Source organism: Aptenodytes patagonicus, chromosome 1, assembly GCF_965638725.1.
Source record: "Aptenodytes patagonicus chromosome 1, bAptPat1.pri.cur, whole genome shotgun sequence".
Taxonomy (NCBI): Eukaryota; Metazoa; Chordata; class Aves; order Sphenisciformes; family Spheniscidae; genus Aptenodytes; species Aptenodytes patagonicus.
The window spans coordinates 78,811,649-78,827,497 of record NC_134949.1 but is presented as its reverse complement, the minus strand read 5'-3'; the positions used below and the strand labels follow the sequence as shown (position 1 = coordinate 78,827,497).

Sequence of the window (15,849 nt, the reverse complement as noted above, 5' to 3'; positions counted from 1 at the left end):
ACTTGTAAACATAGTCGGATCTCAAGTGTAAAGCAGCGTTCATTGGGCTATGAGGGACTGAGGAGTAGCTCATGGATACGTTGCTCTCCTACTGAATTCAGGCAAATTTCCACCCTAGATTTAATTTAGAAGTTGAGAAAATTCATAAATTCAAAGCAAGACACAGCTGAACCTGCAAAATTTTGCATGATTTCCAATGAAAGCATGCAATTCCAGGGAGCTTACCCTGATCTCTTTCCCAAGCTGTAATGTGGTTTCATGCTCATAAAATTCAGTCCAGTTTTGCTGAAAGTTTTACGAACTTTGTTCAATCTGAGAACTAACTCAATTTTCAGGCAGATAACATAATACCTAGATAGACAGTGTGTGGGTGGGAAGATGGATATGTGGCAATGACATAGCTTTTCATATCTGTTTGAATTAATATTTTAGAAAACAAGAACATTAACAATAGCTGAAAAACTAACTTCACAATCAATTTTGTTCAACATAGCTTGGGTCAAATATCTGCAGCCCAAAGCTTACGGTAGTTTCTGTCTTTAGTGCCACTGCCTGGAAACCAAATGTGAATATTCAGAGTGCATCCACAGAGGCACCCACTTCCTGGCACTCCCCCGTACCCACTCACTCTTCCTCAATAGCTGAAACTTCCACAAGAGAGATTACATGTTTTTGGTCAATTTATTTCTGATAGATGATAAAATCTCATTGCCAAAGATGGTGAAAAAAACCAAAGATGTTTACCAAGCAAATAAAAAGTACAGAAGTAAGGAAGTGAAGGCTGTGGGATTCCTGTCAGCTTGACACTGGTAGCAGAAAGCTCCAGGCGTGCGGGGTGTTTCCCGCTTATACCTTACCTCTCATAGCTGTTCTGTCAAATTGTTCTTTCCTGATGTTTAATGATCAGATCAGCCGTAGTTTAGGGCTGTATATTTTCTCCTCTCTCTCTCTCTCTCTCTCTGCGCCTATTCATGATGATAAGGAGATCAGTGGTGCTGCTGTACTTGCCAAACCCCAAAGTAAAAGGACTTCTGGTCCCCTGGTGGGTTCAAATCATAGGGTCCATGCCCTGAACAGCTGAGTAGTGTTGCTCTGTGCTGTTGCAGGGCAGTGGCAGTGGACTGAGAGCCATGTAACCCCTAGATAGCTGGCATGTATATGGCACGTCTGTAGTGGTCACTACAGCTGATAGTTGACATATTTGGGCAGAGCTCAGCCTGTGAAAAAGGCTGTGGTTATGCATATTCAACTAATGATTAAATGTAAACTCGCTATGTAAACACACACTCTTCATAGGGCATTTTCATTTGCTGGGTATTTTTTTTGTTTGGCAGATCATAAATCACTGGCATGTTAAAAATCAGTTAATGTAAATTATGTAAAATCCTTCATGCAATGAAATAATTTTCAAAATTATATTCATTGTTATTAGGGCAGTTTTCCCACCATGAAATCATTTTTCAGATGACTTGACTCAGTAGACAAAAGAAGCAGTTGCAGTAATAAGGCACCGTTTGTGTTGCAAGAGCTGATTGGAAAGTCTAAAGGCAAGAGCTCTGTAATGTTTTAAATGATTGAATTTTGAATTGCAGAAAAGACTGTGGCTATTTTTGACCGTTACAAAACAAGCTGGTTTGTTTTTTGAGGTGTATTATCAAATTCTTTCCACAGTTCATATGTAAAGTATATTAAAACCATTGCATCCTGATTGAAAGAGAACTGTAGTTTCCCTTAATTACTGAAGGAAGGAAAGTTGTCCTTCAGAGATTTTTTTAAAACTGCAAAAAATGTAAATTTACTTCCAAGTTTTCCTTCACTGCAATAACATGCAAAATTTTAGCTTTCAGCGTTCTTAAGGAACTGTATTGCAAGCGCAGAGGAAATGCTTTTTTCTTCCTTATAAAAGATCTGCCACCGTTTTGGGGCCTTTTTTAACAAGTTGTTTTGTCATGGTAGGGGAAAAGGTAGCAATTCATAAATAATTCAGTTGTATGTGTTTACATAAAAGCTTAAGAGAAGTTAATCAGATGTACCCAAACGCTTCCAGCATTGCTTCCACCTCCATGTTCCAGGGCAAAGTAAATGTGTGGGTCAAGCTCTATGGGCGCTTGGTAAGAACGATGCAAATGTGCCGGCTGCTGTCAGACCCGCCGGACGGGGAACGTTGCTGTTCAGCGCTTCCAGAGCAGGGCTCGCCTGTGACCTGCCTTTCGCCACCACCTAAGGAAATAAAAAGCTACTCTGAGCTTCTTTATTCCCTCTCTGGGGGGCAGCTGCTCTTCCCTTCACTGAAGAGCAGGGCCTGAGCTCCCTGCAGAGCTAAGGGGACCGTAAAGAGTAAGCTGGGCACAGACTGGGACACGGGTCATTGTCCCTGGGAACTGAGAGAGGGGAAGCTAGAGAGAGGACTGTAATCATGGCCCAGCTCTGGAGCAACCGGTACCATCTTGAAGACAAGAACATTGACTCGTCATTTTCTTCATTCATTCACCTTAACTCAGACTAAGGCACAACTTAAATGTGGTTTCAAAGAAAGAGCAAAAATAGTATGTAGTCTGCAAAACAAAATGTTTTTGTGGATGGGTCTGTAGTTCAGGTTAAACCAGGGCTTTTCGCACTTGAAAGTAATTTCAGATTCAAGTGGGAATGTAAAAGGAAAAGGCCATTTTTGAAGCAATGCCCTGTGCAGATGCTTTTGTTCTGTAACAGGTGTACACATTTTGATATTGATTAATCCCTTTTCAAAAGTATATTATATTTGCATGGAAAGAACGAGGGTATCCAGAAAAGGAGCTAGTTAAGAAACAGCTACTACACAAGGGCTTCTTTCACAGCGGCTCTTTGGCCGAAGTCCTGCAGCAGATGGGCACATGCAGCTTTACTGGTCTCTCTTCTGGAGGGCTATTTGCTCTCTCTTTTCCCGTTCTGAACGAAGCGGTGGTGCACAGCCGACACACAAAAGAGTTAATTGCCAGAGTCAGCCCTGGGAAGTTGCTAAGCAACATTGCTGGGCCCTGGCATCAGCTCAGCCACCAGCCACTTCTGCCGCCACATGATGCCTGTGGTCCAGCTCCCTCCCTGCACAGTGCAGCAGGGAAGTGCTCTGAAAACTTAGCTCACTTCCTCAGATCCTACAGTCTAACTAAGCTCACCTAACAAAAGTAACTATTTTGTAATTTGGCTCCAGTTGATTAAAAATTATTCCGAGTATAAAGTTCATCTGTACGCTAAAACTGATCTGTTCAGTTAATATCCATTCATTTTAGATGTTTAAATCTGTCATTCCTACTTGAGATGAGCTGATTGGCTTTTATGATTTTAAAGTATTATTGTAATAAGTAAACATAAGCATTGACATCACGTAAGTCTGAAACGGGATAAACATCTATCCAGTCACTGCAGTAAGTATGCTTTACAGAACTGAGCCTGAGATTTTCCAATAAATTACCACATATTTTGCAGCCTGGTATCCTAATCAAAAACAAGGCTATTGGGGAACTTGCAACCTTTGGGTAAATCAACAAGTACTGAAATCATTACAAATGCAGGACTGTGTACTTTGTCACCCAGCCTGATTACAGATCAAGAATTCTGGGCTACGTCATCTGCTCTTAATGGAAGCATAACACTAGTTCAAGTGCACTGTGGATTTTGCCCTCTGGGTGGGAGGTTGAAGTCCTGAATACTCTTGAGACAGTAGCAAAACTCCTAATCAGTAATACATCTATTGTTATATCTGTTCTCAGAACAAATCGTTCTGGGACTGCCAGAGGTAATAAAAACTGCATTTTTATGGGCTAGTGTCCTGCAGTGATTTTGAGGTCTGACTGAAGACAATGTCACTTAGCGGGTTTGCTTTCTCTGTGGATTCTTTGGTGTCAAGCAAAGTAAAACTCACACTGCAGCTTCTCCCCCTTGCCAAGGTGCTGTACTGTCTTGCTCTTTTTACCTGTCTGCGCTTACAAAACTTGTAGGAACTTAATTATTGGTCAAGTTTGGCTGAACTTGGACTGCTCAGAAGCTACTGGTGGAAAGATAAGATAAACAAGCACACAAAAACTATGAGTAAAGAAGTTTCTTCTCCTTAGGGAACCAGCCTAAAATCTTAGTAACCACAAAGAATCTGTTCTTGTATAGGTTCCCTGTCTATCAAATGTACACGGATTTCAGCCTGAGGAAGGTACCTTGCATGAATAGGTTTGCATCCACATTCTAACCCCTCGTTAAAGTGGTTTGCTACTCAGTTTTTTGTGATAAGTATTTTGCATAAATATTGATAATTCTCATTTTCTAAGTCCACTTATGACACCTTGTTAGCAAGTTTAGCAATATCACTGGTTTAGCATATTTGATTTTTCAACTTCTTTGAATTTTTGGATTCTCAAAAACTGCCATGGGCAGTGCAGGCATCTGCAGAGTGAATTTATGTTTACTGGCAATAAAAATTCTTTTCCTCATTGCCTTTTCTAGGTTTTTAGGAATAGTTGATGGTGCTGTAGCAGTTTGCAGGCCACAGGTAGAAATGGCTACTCTAAACTCGCCCTTTTTACTCCGTTGGATTATATTGTGTTTATATTCAGCCACATCTTGAAACTATTATCAGCTAAAGTCTGAACAACATTCTATAATATTTAGGTAGAATTTTTTTGCGTCTTTTGATTTTCAAGCAAATCTGTACTCCCTTGGTCTGAATCAGGTTAAGTATGTGTGCTGCTGCGGGAAGTGGAACCACATCTCTGGAAATCAGAGTGAAAGTAAGAAGGGTAACAGCAAAATATTTCCAGGATCAGTTACATTTTAATGATGATTACAGCAGAGTATAATACTGACTAGCATCTTGTACAGTGACAAGTACACAAGACTGTTGTGGAAGTAATTCTGGTCTTGTTCAGGTTAATGGGAGTTTTACCATTGACTTCAGTGGAATCAGGATTTATGTTTGGGTTTTTTTATTATGGTTTTTTCATATTTACACCACTAGACAGCATAGAAGATTGACAGAAATCCAACATACTCTGCTCTTGTTAGTATTGCTGTTCTTCCTCTCTTTTTCTCTGAGTGTTTTTTAAATTTCAGTATAACGCTTCTCAGCTAGCCTTTATTTATTTTCTTATCTTTATAGACCAACTCCATGCATCCTGTTACTGTTCACGCAGTAATTACAGACTTCTTTTCTTCTGAGCAGACAGTAAATATATTGTTCTTTTTGTGTTTGGATGTGGAGTCTGGAGTAGCCCTGGGGTCATCCGAGATCCATGAAGGAGCAGCAATAGCACTGTGCCTTGGCTGGCAGCTAAAAACTGTTCTGCATCAGCCTCTTTAGTGCAGAAGTGGTTAGCTTGGGGGACTGGTAATGACATAAGGAGCCTTTTCCAGACACGTGCTGGAAAGGGGCTCGCAAGAACATCTTGTTAAAATATCACTTTTATAAGTGAAAATTTCTTTGCCTCAGAGATCAGTCCGTTTCCACGTATCATTTAATCATGGCTATGAAAGATGACTTGTCTCTGAGGCTAATAAAAATATTTTGACTTCTGACATATATTACATTGTTTTTTAAAAAAAGAAAGAAAAAAAAAGGAAGTGATATGACACAGAAAAATTCTCAGTGAAAGGAATCCAATTGAGTACTTCCCAAGAACATTAACATTGCTGATTCCCCAGGTAAAGTCCCCTATCCCTCATGTCTACTGTCACAAATTGGTCCATCAAGAACACCATCAAAATGAAGAGTATTTTCACCCGTAAAATGATTGCAGATTGGTGGTGTTTTCTTCATTGATTGTGGCAGAGAGATGACAAAAAATTTCTATTATTAAAGCTAATAAATGGGGTAATCACTATCACCAGAGTCCTGTTTTCACCAAATAAATGAATCCCATTTGTACTGATTAACCACTGATGGCATGCTGAACATTAAACTAAGCAAAGAGAAGATACAGGATGAAATCCTGGTCCCACTGGAGCCACTGGAAGTGTTAAAAATTCCACTGACTTCAGAAGGGTAAAACATTGAGATTTAGTTTGGGTCTCTGCTCAGGGATTGTGCATCTTAGAGGCTAGCAGGCATGGCACTGAGAAACGCATACTTGAAGTTAGGCTCTCATGTGCCCATTTAGGCCCTGAAATAAATAGCCTAATTTTCAAAAGCATTGAGTACTTACCAGCTGGTGCTGATGAGACCATTCCAATGAACAGTCACTGTAGCTCATTCTAACCTACACAGACCAGTGAATATTTATCCCAAATAAGCATTGTTCACTTTTTTCTTTTCACATCTGTCAAAGACATTGCAAAAAGACTTTGAGTAAAAAAAGTAACAAAACCCCAGCTTATCAAAAAAGATATTGTAGAGCTCACCTTTTCTCTTTGGTATTTTCTTCCCCTTATGTTCAGGTATGAAATAAAATGAGGATTGGCAACTTGACTGCAGAATTACAAGCAGATGAGAATCAACGATCTGTTCCCTGCTGCATGGCCTAGATCCTCCACTGGGAATGCAACAAAAAAACTGACTCTGGAGCATGACTTGAACATAGTAATGAGAAAAGATACTTAGTATTGTATCAAACTCTCTCATTTTTTTCTTCTGTGCACTGTAGGAAAGCATTCTGATGATCAAAACTGGTGGGTTTTAAGTGTCCTTCACAGGCTAAGATGATCAGTGCTGCTGGAATACTGAATATTGAATACACCGTAAGTATGAATGAAAAGTCATTGTGGCAATGGGAGGATGTTGAACATTGAGATGTTGTGTAAAAAATAAGTAAATAAAGACAAAAAAAGGATTGATGGAAGACATCAAATCCCTTTAAAAGTAGGGTCAATTTTATAATACAATGATCATACGTCAAAAAAGAAAATTTTCAGCATCTTAGTTCATCCTTGGTAGTGTTGTACAAATAGACAACCTCAGGTCTGTTCCATAAAATTTAACTCAGATTGATTTGAATCACCTGTTCTTTGAAAAGTGGCTGTCATCTACCTGTGTGTGTGTTTATTTAGTAAGGCCTAACCTGCCATTTAAAGTGTTGCAAAAGTGGCTTAACTGAAGTCTTGTTTTAAGTCTATTTAAATTGAACCATTGCAGTCTTGTGTAGATGCGCTTAAATCAATGTATAGCTGCCATATAAAATTCCACCCTTTGAATTAAGCTAAATGAACACAAGCCAGTTGTAAATCAATTTAACTGTGTCCGCATGTGGATTTGCTTCATGTTTAATGAAATTGATTTAAAGAAACAATCGTAGTGAAACCACTGCCATTTTCTTTTGCAGGCAAAGCCTATATTACGTTGATTTATTTGGAACTAGAACTCTTCTGGCATACATATTGAATAGCCAGCATAGCTCTGCAGCTGCACTGTTGAACATCAACCTGAATTCTTGGTCTTGTTATGAATTTGGCTAATAAATTTTCTTGCATGAAGCCATGTTCCTCCCTCAGTGAGATTTAACCCATGCATTTGTCTTGCCAAATGGGTTGGGATTTTTTTTTTGAGAGTAATCTGATTAATTTAATCCAAACAGGATTTCACCCTATGTTTTTGTCCTGCCAGAAGTAGCATAGGCTCCTCATATCAGCAGTTATGTTCTTAACATAATAGTCTAGCTTTTCAGTTTGATTTATGAACACACAAACAAGGAAAATTTTAAATTCAATTAGAACAAATGGCCATGTATTGTCTAGTCAGGATGTTCTGGTAGGGTTTCCATCATATCTAGGAAATTGATGCTTCCATGAATTTATGGCTTCAGATGACAGCGGTCTTCAGATTGGTCCTGATTAAATAACAACATTAGTTCTAGGATTATAGCTCCAACCATTTGTACTTCTGAAAATTGTGTAAAGATTAATTCATCCTCGTGCATATGTTTATCCTTTAGTGAACTGAGTTTTGTTTTCCTATCCAGAGTTCATAAGCGTTTCTTATACATGTGATTCATTTTGGTGAATACCTTCAAAAGGCAGCAAGAAAGGAAAAGTTCAGATTTGCGTATCCCCAGTTCCTGAAGTCTTATCTGAAAATCACAAATTTACATCCATGAGAGCCATATATAAAAAAAACGAATAGGTACCTATGATTTTGTCTAGACTTTTTTTTCCTAAATATGCCAGTTATTCTAATAAAAGCTATTACCACTCCCTGCAGACTTTACCTGGCTTGTAGCCGTAGACAATACAGCTACAGTAACGCTGCTGCTCGTGTTGTGCTCATCGGTGTCACGCGTCCTGCACACCAGTAAGAAATTCAGTAGGAGCATGGGGATGCTAAGCTAAAGAAAAATTAGTAGTGGTGTGGCCTTTCACACCCATTTGATCTGGAGTAATTCAAACATCTAATAGCAGTTAATTTTGTACACACTCATTATTTCATAACTGTACTGCAGGGCAATACTAGATTTCTTATTTCACAATGCCAGATCCTAATGAATCTTTTCTGTAGCATATAATGTATTATTTCTCTGTGGTGGTCTCTTCTTTGTTGTCCTGACTTGTAGTTTTCTGTAAGCACGCTAAAGGGAACTTCAATAAAAACACAGATCTGGAAAGGAGAAAACAAATGCAGAGCACAAGCCAGACCCTCAACTCATGCTAGAGATATACCAAGTGCAAATCTGTCTGCCAGCCAGTGCCCTCTCAGGGCTGTCGTTCCCAGCATAGTGTAAGCATACCATTCTCAGTATAACACTGACGCAAGCATCCAAATGCTTTGAGATTTTAAAGGGGGGAAATTTGGAAAAGCATCTTGGATTTGCTGCGAGTACTTTCTTAAAACCTGCTTTGATACAGTTAACTTCAGTAAAATATCCAAATGAAGGAATGTGTCCAAGAGAATAATCAAAGATATAGAGTTACTGACTCAGCATGTTTCATTACCAAATATGGAAGTTTTCAATCCAATTTCTTGTTTGTTGGCATCAATATTGAGATTCAGACCACTATAGTCTCTGGAGACAAACCCTTCTTATTCTGAGCTGTTCCTACCTGTCTCTGATCTAGACCCAACTTTCCCCATCCCTTGTTCCTTGTCCTTTGTATGCATTTTAGGCCTACCAACTCAGTTTCTCAAATCAAAACAGCCCACTATCCTGCTTTCATCTCCTCTTCCCCATGTTTCTAGTCCCAGATCTTACTCCTTCCCCCTGACAGGACACAGCTGCCTCTCCTTATCCCAAACTTACTGCCCAGCTCCTGCTGCCGCCTCTTCCTTCAGTCTCGTGCCCTCTGGAGTCTCTAAAAATGGTTTAATTCTCAAACTCCTGGTCCATGAAGCAATGGTAAGTAGTCTAGGAAATAATTTCATTTTCAGATAAAGTGTGTTTTCAGTTCAGACGGTGACCCACAAGGAATTCAGATGGTTGAGAGGCTTTACTGAGCAGAAGACTTAGGAACTTCTGCTTTAGAATACCTTTCCACGGTTAATTTGACAAGAAACTTTTTCTTGCCACATATGTGACTTTTAAATATGTAGAAAGGTTTTTTCAATCTCAGATTTATAATCCATTGGGTTGGCAAAATCTTCTATGAATTCCTTAACTGTGCACTTTGGCCTGATTTCATCTTTCATCCAAACCATCAATTCTATTTCTGTTCCCCTAACCCATCTATTTTTACACAAGGACTTTGTGTGTTACATTCTGTACTATGCTGCCCATCGCACTCTCAATCTTCCCTTTATTCGGTCACGCAGTTTCCAGAGCATTGTCTTCCCAAAAACTTCTGTCTCCCACGACCCTGTTTGCAAGCTAGCAGCTTCTCTTCTCAATTCTTACTTAGTCCAGTGCTATTGTCTTTAGTCTCTACCTGGCACTTATCCCACTGCTTCCAGGCACATACATCTTTTCCTTGCCTTTTTCTTTTTAAAGTATTCTTTCTCTTGTTACTGTCAAATATAGCTCCCTCCCTGTATAGGTTCTCCTGCAGAATCAGAGCTGTGCTTGCCTCTCTGTTCCAGCACCAGCCTTTGCCGTGCTGCTTGTTTATGCTGCTACTCGCTGTTCACCATCACATTCAGCAGAAGCAAGGTATCTCCCGGCCACAGCAGTGTAAAAGCATACACTAATTTTTTTAAATGACAAGGTTTATCACATTCTCTTTGGAGAACTTGTATTCTAGCCTGTTTGGGGAAGCCTTTTAAATTATTTTTTCTACAAAATCAGAAAAACAAATGAAAAGTACCTTTTTTTTTTTGCATGTTCCCAAATGCTGCATGCTTCCCAGGATCTCAGATAGAACTATGCAATTAGGCAATTTTAAAGCTTGTCAAAGCTGCAGACAATACAAGGCCAGACAATACAGCATAGACATAACACATTAGAGTGAGTGTTACAGTTGTAAAATAAGAGGAGATGTGCATAATAGGGAAAGGAGTGAATCGAGGGCAGGGGGGGAAATGGAGGGCTGAAATTCCTTCAGCAGTCTCAGTGGTTCTTAAACAATTGTATCTAGCTGCCTGCTCCAAGTGTTTTTGAATTTGTCTCATTGCTCTCTAGGGTGGAAAGCTGCTCTTTCTGTGCTGTTCCTTCAGAACAGCCAAACACCCTTTTTTCTCAGGCTTAGTTTACTCTTTTCTGTAAATTCATACACTCGATGCAGGCATGATTTCTGCAGCCATTAAAACCCAGTCATTGTGGCCTGATGTAATACATTTCAGCAAAAAAGCACAGTGAATGTGATTTTTCGGCAGAAGTTTGTCTACTAAAGACCACTTTAATTCTTTGGTCTCTCTCTGTTCCTTCAGCTGCCTGACTGCTGGACAGTCCCAGGCAATACTTACCAGTGCCCTGTTTTCTTTATTATGGCACTCTCAGGCAATAGAGAAAAAGGCCTTTGCCAGCTCAAACTCCATAGCGTGTCTGATAAAGTTGATATTTATATTTTTGTATGAAGCTGTCTGCAAGACATAAAGAAGTCTCTTATTACAACATGCGCTCTGCCACTGGGACCCTTTCAAGGGGTGACCTGCTTTCATAAAGAGCTTCAGGCTGGTGCAGTTGTTCATTAGCAAAGTGTTGTAGGGCATTCTGGGACCTGTGACAGTCCAGGAGTATCTGATCTAGTTTCTTATTTTTAATTATCGCTACAGTAGTAAAGGCAGCAAGTCAGAACACTGTTTAGCATTGGGAAAAGGAGAACACATTTGCCATTTTGCCTATAATAATTTGGATTTCTTCAAATGATAGACAGGGTGCTAACCAGAGTCGCACAGGAGACCTCTACAAATGCTATTAATTTCTGTTTAATAAGTTAGGAGGGTATATGCAGAGAGGCATCAGAAAATATAGAGATATTTATGTAGAATATTCGTTTTTGTACTTAATCTTTCTGCAGCAGCTCAGGGACAGATGACACTCCCTGTTCACCTCACTGGAGGAACTCAGGGTTTAAATAAGGCTTCTCTAGCTAGTTAAAATTTCTTGGCAGTTTATTACCTTGGTCCTTAATTGCATTCATTTCCCTGTGGAGATTCCTTTGAGAAAGATTCTCCATTACATGGCTGCTGGGAGATTTCCAACAATTCACATTTTTCCCCATTAATTTCAGACTCAAATATTGACTCATTTTGGGAATGAAGTGATAACAGGACTGAATTTCTGGTTTGGAGAGTTGGATATATGTACTATGGGGTATTAATCAGTAGGGCAAGTCCTGCCTGACTAACCTAGTGGCCTTCTATGTTGGAGTGACTACATCAGTGGACATGGGAAGGGCTACAGATGTCACCTCTCTGGACCTCTGTAAGGCCTTTGACACAGTCCCCCACAACATCCTTCTCTCTAAACTGGAGAGGTATGGATTTGATGGCTGGACTGCCCGGTGGGTGAGTAATTGGTTAGATGGTCGCATCCAGAGGGTAGTGGTCAACAGCTCAGTGTCCAGATGGAGATTGGTGATGAGTGGCATCCCGCAGGGGTCCGTATTGGGACTGGTACTGTTGAATGTCTTCATCAATGACATAGACAGTGGGATCGAGTGCACCCTCAGCATGTTTGCAGATGACACCAAGCTGAGTGGTGCAGTTGACACGCCAGAGGGACGGGATGCCATCCAGAGGGACCTGGACAAGCTGGAGAAGTGGGCCTGTGTGAACCTCATGAGGTTCAACAAGGCCAAGTGCAAGGTCCTGCAGCTGGGTGGGGGCAACCCCCGGTATCAATACAGGCCGGGGGACGAAGGGATTGAGAGCAGCCCTGCCAAGGACTTGGGGGTACTGGAGGATGAAAAGCTGGACATGAGCCAGCAATGTGCGCTCACAGCCCAGAAGGCCAACCGTATCCTGGGCTGCATCAAAAGAAGCGTGGCCAGCAGGTCGAGGGAGGTGATTCTGCCCCTCTACTCTGCTCTGGTGAGACCCCACCTGGCGTACTGCGTCCAGCTCTGGAGCCCTCAGCATAAGAAAGACACGGACCTGTTGGAGCAGGTCCAGAGGAGGGCCACGAAAATGATCAGGGGGATGGAACACCTCTCCTGTGAAGAAAGGCTGAGAGAGTTGGGGTTGTTCAGCCTAGAGAAGAGAAGGCTTCGGGGAGACCTTATTGCAGCCTATCAGTACTTAAAGGGGGCCTATAAAAAAGATGGCGGCAAACTTCTTAGCAGGGCCTGTTGTGACAGGACAAGGGGGAATGGCTTTAAACTAAAGGGGGGTAGGTTTAGACTAGATATAAGGAAGAAATTTTTTACAATGTGGGTGGTGAAACACTGGAGCAGGTTGCCCAGAGAGGTGGTGGATGCCCCATCCCTGGAAACATTCCAGGTCAGGTTGGATGGGGCTCTGAGCAACCTGATGTAGTGGAAGGTGTGCCTGCCCACGGCAGGGGGGTTGGACTAGATGACCTTTAGAGGTCCCTTCCAACCCAACTATTCTATGATTCTATGATTCTATATACTATTAATTTATGCCCCATTGGATGACCCTGTAATGTTTGCTGTCTAGATGAACTCTCAAAGTTCTTGCTTCAGAAGCAAATCGAAAGGAATAATGTGATGATGGCTTAATGCCTCTGAAGATAATGAAAGTGTCAGAGACTCTTTAGCTCATGATGTGAGAAGGTGGTGAGAATACAAGGTCTGAATGCTGGAATTAAACACAGGCTGAAACCCAAAAGTTTGTAGATGGTGGAAGATAAACCTCCTTTTCTCCATGTAAACCTAAAATATCACATTATGATCACTGGATTGCATGCAGTGGTACAAATAAGTTGTCGATGGCTGTCAAATTGTTAACAAATCCAACTTGATTTGGATGCGAAACAGAACCCGAAAGCATTTTTCAGGCTCATTGCTAGGACTTATTCTGTCTGTATCAGTTTCTAACTAGTTGTCTGCCAGCACTGTGAAAAGAGGTATCAATTTGAAGTTAAAACGTAGCATAGCATCCCTGCTTTAGTCAGGGAGCATAACAATATTAGGGCTTTCCTCAATGTCACTCTCCAAAAATAACTCTTAAACTGTCCAAGTGCCTTTTTAAGAAAAAAAGTTTACAGAATGGCATGTAGATCCCTGTGACAATGTCCTCCAGGCTTTCCCTACTTTCAAATTCTTAACATAGTGCCCTTTCCTACGATGATGAAAGCTTCTGTGCTGTGCTACCATAGCTCCTGGCAATGTTTGAGTAAGTAGCCCCACCACACTCGTGTGCTCATACCCAGCAGGTCCTTGTGTTCTGAGAATTGAAAAGATTCTTTCATTTCATCAGAAATCTTTGGACAATGTTAATAATTCACCATTTTTTATTATAGAGGGCTACTGTTCTACCCAAAAGGGCTGTTTAATCAGGCCTTTCAACCTTAATCAGCTGAGAAATGCCTGCTTTTTCAACTAATTCCTAGAAATAATGCCTGTCCGTAAAGGAGGAATTCAGCCTGACATGAATGTACTTTTTGGAAATCATATTGCTATTAGCCAGAGCTTGCTACTTATCTGGAAATAGAGCCTGCAATATCAGTTAGATCACAGGCATTTGTATTTTTTTCTCAAGTTCACTTAAAATGTCTCCATAATGCTAATTTAACTTTTCAGTAGGGCATATTTGGTAGTCTGTGTTACAGGTTGAAGGGGGGTTGCTTCTTTAGTTTTCACTAGCAAGTTTATTTTCCTCCATAAAATTTTTTAAATATGTGTCTAACAGAAATGTGTAATTCCCAGAGTGTCTATTCCTTGGATGTGTTTCCATTCAGAGCGTTACAGATGCTCAATTAGAGAAAATAGTTGTAGCAATACAGGAGGCAGCTAGAAAATTAACAAGCTATTGCAAAGCAGAAAGAAATCTGCACGAGTACAGAACCCAGATAATGGCAAAAGTATGAATAATCTTCATCTATTGGATATATGAACTTCCAGGTATTACTTACCTGTACATCTTTGAAATGTAATTCCAGCACCATCGTGGTTTTGGCTGGCTTACAAGTTTGGGGGCTAAATGTGCCCATAAAGGGAATCAAACTACCAAAGCAACCACAACAGCCATGTGTATAATTTTTTGTGTATATATATATATAAAAAAAGCTGGAAAGGCATATACATAATATACATATAGATCAGCAATGATCCATTAGATCCATTTTCACCTTGATGTCAGGGCCCTGCAGGCACCACCAAGCTCTGCAACCTCTTCTCCCACCCTGGGATTTTGGCTGTTGTGACACAGGCAAGTGATGTTGGGTCAGGCTGCTGGGAAAGCAGCTAGCTTGGGAGAAAGAGCTGTGAGAAGCCTTGCTGGGGGCTTCCCCCTTTAGCTTGGGAGCCAAATTTAGCTCAAGCCTCAGCCTTGGTCCTTGTTTGAGCTATACGGCAGGAGCGCCCTGCCTGGCCGTGCACCTCGCTGATCCTGACTTTGTCTTCGTGACTTGACTTCCCGGCTTGGTGCCACGGAGCTGCCCCGCCATTGTGGACGTGTCTGGAAATCACGGGACTCTTGGCTGACCCCGGTTAACATGAGCAGGCCCTCTCGGCTCCCCTCGCACTGGTACCGTGGTTCTGACCCTTTGTTGGTGAGGACACTGCCCCAGCCTGTCTTGCAGTTGCCCTCAGCTCCCTGCAGCCTGACCTTGCTGCTGCTTGACATTTGGTAATATCTCTTCATTCATCTGCTAAATATCACATTGCAATGAAAAAGCAAAACTTAGCATCTCAAACAAGCGAACTAACATGTATTTGAGATGGAGGCAGGGGTGGGACATGGTGAGAAGATGTGACAACCTGGTCAGGATTTTTTCCAACACATAGCACCTTCTCTGATCATTTGGTATTTCTTTCATGGGAGGATAACAAGCACTTTGTAGGGACGTGGAAAATGCAGACTTAGAAAAATTGGTGGTTTTTAACTGATGTCAAAATATTCCCGCCTATTGTCGCTTCCTCATAATACGTTTGCCGAACAGCACATAAGTACTTGTAACAGAGACTTGGGCTTGAACTGAGGTATTTGATACTGTGGGAGCTGTATCTCGTGACAATGAGACTTTGCATGCAAAGATTATTTCCTTTCCCATATAAAAGCCAGATAGAAATGACTGAAGAAAAATAAGCCTATGGCCACAAATTGTAAACTTTTGTATTGAGGCTCCTGTTAGTGCGTTCCGTGTGCCTCATTGTTATACTCAAGGTCTGAGCGTTTTTGAGGAGCTCTGACTGGGTGAGAGGGGGTGGGAAAACAGGGGAAGGGGCTGGGCCTGTGGAAGAGAGGGGACCGGTAGGAGCAAAGGGGGAGCATTTGAGGTGAAAAAAAAAAAAGGTAATGAAAGAAAGACAGAGAAAAGCTCTAGATGGATAGAAATCACAGTACTCCATGGCTCAGCAACCTGTATTACCTTTATTTACTTTCAGCCCCCCCATCAGTGCATCATT

General features: G+C 41.1%; 1 protein-coding gene across 2 annotated transcripts in view; it reads left to right on the top strand.

Moving 5' to 3' along the window:
* SHISAL1 (shisa like 1) overlaps nt 1-15,849 on the top strand; it is a 209,286-nt gene that overhangs the window by 81,549 nt on the left and 111,888 nt on the right. Inside the window, exon 1 of one of the 2 annotated variants that reach the window (XM_076344060.1) lies at nt 6,632-6,696. The exons of the other annotated variant lie outside the window; for it this stretch is intronic. The gene's annotated coding sequence lies outside the window, so the exon portion shown is untranslated. Of the gene's footprint in view, nt 1-6,631; nt 6,697-15,849 lie in introns of those variants that run through there. 2 annotated transcript variants of the gene reach the window in all.